Raw genomic sequence first — 5,129 nt, forward strand, 5'->3', positions numbered from 1 at the left:
GCTCCTCCGGGAGGAGGCTCCTCCTACACCTCCTTTTCCACGGGTCCGGAGGTGGGGGGAGGAGACAGAGAGGACGCCGGAGGAAATCACGTAACGAAAACAAGAGCAGCGCGCGCGTAACACACTGATCTGGAAGAAAGAAAGAAAAAAAGGAAAGTCATGCCACCAGGAGGGGAAAGAGAAAGTCGCGGCAGTGAAGGGAGGATCGTGTGACGTATCCGCCGGCTCGCCACCCCCTTCCACCTCCCCCCCCCCTCGGACCCCCCTTGCTGCAACGTCCCGACCTCCGTACGCCGCCACCACCGCCACCACTCCCACCAACCCCTCGCGTGCGGCGTGCGCGCCTGTGTTTCTTTCTCTCTCCTCCTCACATGGTGCTAGGTTGTGGATTTTAGCCGACTGTGGTGCGTTTTCACCGGTAGCAGCTCGACGCCGAGAGGGATGGCGGTGCGCCTCGCGTCATTTTATTATTATTATTATTATTATTATTATTATTATCGAGTCGGTCGTTCGCTCGCTCAAAGCGGGAGCCATTGTCACCTTAGCATTACTAGGGCTAGTGATGACACACTGGTGTGCGTTATTGCTTTTATTTCCGTAACTGAGAAGTTGAGTCCCCCCTCTCGGATAAAGAGGGAGGTAGATACTGCTGCTTCTAAAGAAGCGTAATGGCATCGACTCTCAGTACTACGACTTTTCTTGCGTGCGTGTGTTCGCCTGTGCTTGTCTTGCGACGTTTTAGCTGACGCTTTTTCTCGTACAGCCAACTTTTCTTAGTCACTGCTAAGTTGGAGCAGCTGCACTGTTGCACAAAGCCTTCATAAATAAGTTATTGTTTTCTGAATAAACTTGTACACAGTTTCTTACTGCTTTTAGGCGAATTTTTGGTGCGTACGAATGTTTATAGAACAAAAATTACAAAGCCGATTTAAAGAACCAGGAGATCAAGTCTGTACGGTATAATAATTAGCAATCTGCGCGCAATGTCAACAGTGTTTTGTCTATTATTCTTGTGCTATGACTGTCAAGGCGCATTATTTGGTTTATTAAGTCAGTCATATAGCGAGAGGAATAGCATTCGTTTCACCGTCTGCTCTCACGTTACACAGGCATTTACTTCTCCGTAGGCATTCTTTTTCATCTACGCACATGTCGTTCATCTCAGTCATCTCTTTTTATTTTTGGTTATTTTGGACTGAAGTTTTTGCCTCGTCAATTCCTTTCGAAAAGGCGCGCCATATATATGTATAAGTCCAATAGCACGAAAGAAGGTCACAGAGCGTTGCGGCCCCTTTATCCGGCAAGCGCTTGCATTAGTGTTTCTAGCGCAGCACTTTGAAGGCTTCACCAGCAGTAGCATACCAGCGGAGTTACAATGATAAAGCGCAAACCGGCAATCGATATCTTAGAATAACGTTCATAGTCTGACAAACATAGGAGTTAGTGTGCGTTGGCCTCTACATATTTAATACTGCACATACTCTTTTTCCTTTCTTGTTTTTTGCATCTCACGCGTGATACGAAGACGTGGGTTCGTATGCCACCTGCGGACGGTTACAGTTGTTTTTTCATCCACTTTTATATCCATTTATTTCTCATCTCTTTAATAAATTAAGAACTGCAGATTAGTTCCCCTATGCTCTCCTTGATCTCCTGATATTATTAATAAAAAATCGGACACACACACACACACACACACACACACACACACACACACACACACACACACACACACACACACACACATATATATATATATATATATATATTCACTATGCCAATACAATTCACTCCTGTGATTAGATAGATAGATAGATAGATAGATAGATAGATAGATAGATAGATAGATAGATAGATAGATAGATAGATAGATAGATAGATAGATAGATAGATAGATAGATAGATAGATAGATGCGCGGGTTTTATTGGAGACGCAATAATGGAAGGATCCGGGTTAATTCTGAGAAGTTGTACATTTTTACCGTGCACCTAAACTCCCAGAGTTCGCCACACACGAATGTTTTTTGCATTCCGCCGCCATCAGACTGCGGTCGCCCCTGCAAGCGAAGTCGAACCCACGATCACGTACTCAGCGGCAGACCACCATGTATCCACTGAGCCACCGCGGCAGCCAATTCACACAAAAGACAGAGATTGAGTGAAAAGAAAGCAAGAAAATACAGAAACAAAATCAGGTCAGCTACAAAGAAATTATGCATGTCATAATTGCGGGACGGGGTCGCGTTTGTTGCCATTCATCTTCACAAAACGTGAATCGCGCATAACAGCGAATAATAAAAAAAAGCGTCTTGCTGTATTTGTGTTTTCTTTTTGGCTTTCTTTCTGATTTATTGTCGGTCACGCTGTGCAGCTAGCTGCCGGGCATGAATTTCGCGAATCATGACCAGCAGCAGCCATTTTAATTCCACTGCAGGACATGGTCCTCTGCCAGAGATCGCCGATTACCCTTTTACTGGGCCAGCCGAACTCATGCTGCGCCTGCAAGTTTTGTAATCTCATCGAGCTACCTATAGCGATTTGTCGCCTTCGACAGGATTTCCTTTCGCTTGGCACCTATTCAGTTGTTCTAGCAGACTACAGGCTCTCTGTGCTACGCATCATAAGTGGCCTGACCAAGCCCTCTGTTTTTCATTGTAATGAGAACTGTATCACCTATTCGTGTTTTGTCTCCGATCCACCATTGCTGTCTTTCTATCTCTTCGCGTCACACCTGTCATTTTCCGTTACATCGCTCGTTGCGCGGTCTTCAGCTCCTTTTCGAGCTTCGTTACCGCTGCGAGTTTTGGCACCAGAGGTTAGTACTGCAGAACCATCCAGATGGTGGCAGCTTTCTTATGTATACTCCTGCAACTTCCACATATACTTAACAGTCTGGCAGCGCCAGATGTTTCGTAAGACACGCGCACACATGCACAAAAGAGAAAGAGAGAGGGAAAGAACGCGAATGTGCGTGTGGGGACGCAACAAGTGTCTCGGCACTGCGCTTTGCGTGGGGCCGGAAGCCACATGCGTGGTATCCTCTCTCATACACGGACGCCCGCTGGCACACTCGTCTCACTGCTTGCCTTCCCACGTGTGCGTACGAACCGAATTCTGCACGAAAAGAATGAAGAAGAAGGATGCTCTGGCGTTCATGCCGACGTTTGTTCCTCATCGCCAATGTAGACTCGTTTAGAATATCACTGACAACGCTTCCGTTGAACAACTAAACCAAACAAACCAACAGCTATATTGCTAAGAGACCAGCAACGATAATAAAGAAAAAAAAAAACCTAAAATTTGGAGCAAGCGGAAGATCGGTGCCTGCAGGTCTGCTCCCTCTTCATCCCGCTTTTGCGGCAGAGTCGCCGCTTTTTTCGCCCCCTGCCTAGCGCATGCGTTCATTTTTGTCCCACTCTCTGCTTTGTTTACTTTTGCCTCGGCACATGTGCGCGTGCTAATGTTCACTTCACACGTGCGCCTGCTCTTCTGCTCTCGATTCGACCGCGCGGTTGTTTCACTCGGCGGTTGTTTGCGTGTGCGTGCGCGCTCCCATGCCCTGCGGCCACGTGTGCGAGTCGGCCGCGCGGCTTGCGGTGTCCCGATCAGCGTCGGAAGAGGAAGCCGTGCTGCCCCTCCAACCAACGGCCCACTGACGGTGGATGCCTCGGTGCATGGCCGACACTGATAAGCTTACGTGCATGGTTTCACTGTCATTTCACTGTCAGCTCTCCCGAGAGCTTTCTCTGCCCTCGTCGATTTAATGCAACACTATCAATCAATCAATCAATCAATCAATCAATCAATCAATCAATCAATCAATCAATCAATCAATCAATCAATCAATCAATCAATCAATCAATCAATCAATCAATCAATCAATCAATCAATCAATCATGTAACTCATGTAGCAGGACCAGAGTAAACAATCGTACAATACTGAACCAAAATTAAACTTTACACCAACACGCCAGCACTGTGCAACTCTTTGGAGAGCAGTATAGAAAACTCGGTGTTTTATTGTTTAGTAAGTGTACGCAAACGGTAAGGTAAGTATAGGGACCGAGGTTAGGTCTACTACAGCAATATGTGTGACTCAGCGAGCGAATGACCTGAGAACCGTTCGGACCGATGGTAAGAGCCGAAGCAGCTCTTTCTTTTTTTCTTCTTCTTCCATTTCCTTCTAACCTCGCAGCTCGCAGCACGAGGCACAAGACACACTCTCCGTAGCGCGCCATGTATAAAAGGCGGCCGAGGAAGCATAACATTGGCTGCGAGAGTGCTCCCCCCCTTTTTTTTCTTCTTCTTTCTTTGTTACGTTTTCTTTCTTTCTTTTTTAAAGAAGAAAAGCAGCGGTGCCCAAGAAACAGCCTTTGATGCCGAGCGATCGGGTAGATCTGCCATTTCAGCGGTTGTAAAGTTATTGAAAGCGGATAATGATGGCGAGGTCGCTAGGTAGGCTGGTTTGACCCTGTCTATCACCGAGACTTCTTCACGTCCGTTGAGGTCGATGGTAACAGTTTTTTCTGTCCACTTGAGTACCTTGAACGGGTCGTCATAGGGAGGCGTAAGAGATAGCCGGATGCCTATACACAACAGCTTCGCAGTGTGAAACCAAAGACGGGGAGGCCGGAGTGACTGAGCTATAACAACTGTCACAAGTTGTAGCGTGTTCTCGGTATGTTGGTCACTAAAACTATACTGCAAAAAAGATGTGAGGCGTGCAGACAGGACACAAGAGTAGAGAAGTGGACAACACGAACGCCGGCGTTCGTGTTGTCCACTTCTCTACTCTTGTGTCCAGTCTGCACGCCTCACCTCTTCTTTTGCATAATGAATCCTTACCAACTAGCTCAGCTTTCTGTCATCCTAAAGCTATACTGGTTTGCCGAGAACATAACATGCCATGTGGACTTCTGGGCATATAAGATCAATTTGTCCTGCTCGCTATCACACGGATGACTGCGACTTTCACTAACCCCTATTGGATTTTAAAATTCTGGATTCCCGTGATGACGCAAGCAGCGAGTGAGCAATCAGTGACCCAGATCGCTGCTTGTCGCCACTAAGTGAATTTATTCACCGACGCAGCAAAAAATAAATAAATAAATAAATAAATAAATAAATAA

Source organism: Dermacentor andersoni, chromosome 1, assembly GCF_023375885.2.
Source record: "Dermacentor andersoni chromosome 1, qqDerAnde1_hic_scaffold, whole genome shotgun sequence".
NCBI lineage: Eukaryota > Metazoa > Arthropoda > Arachnida > Ixodida > Ixodidae > Dermacentor > Dermacentor andersoni.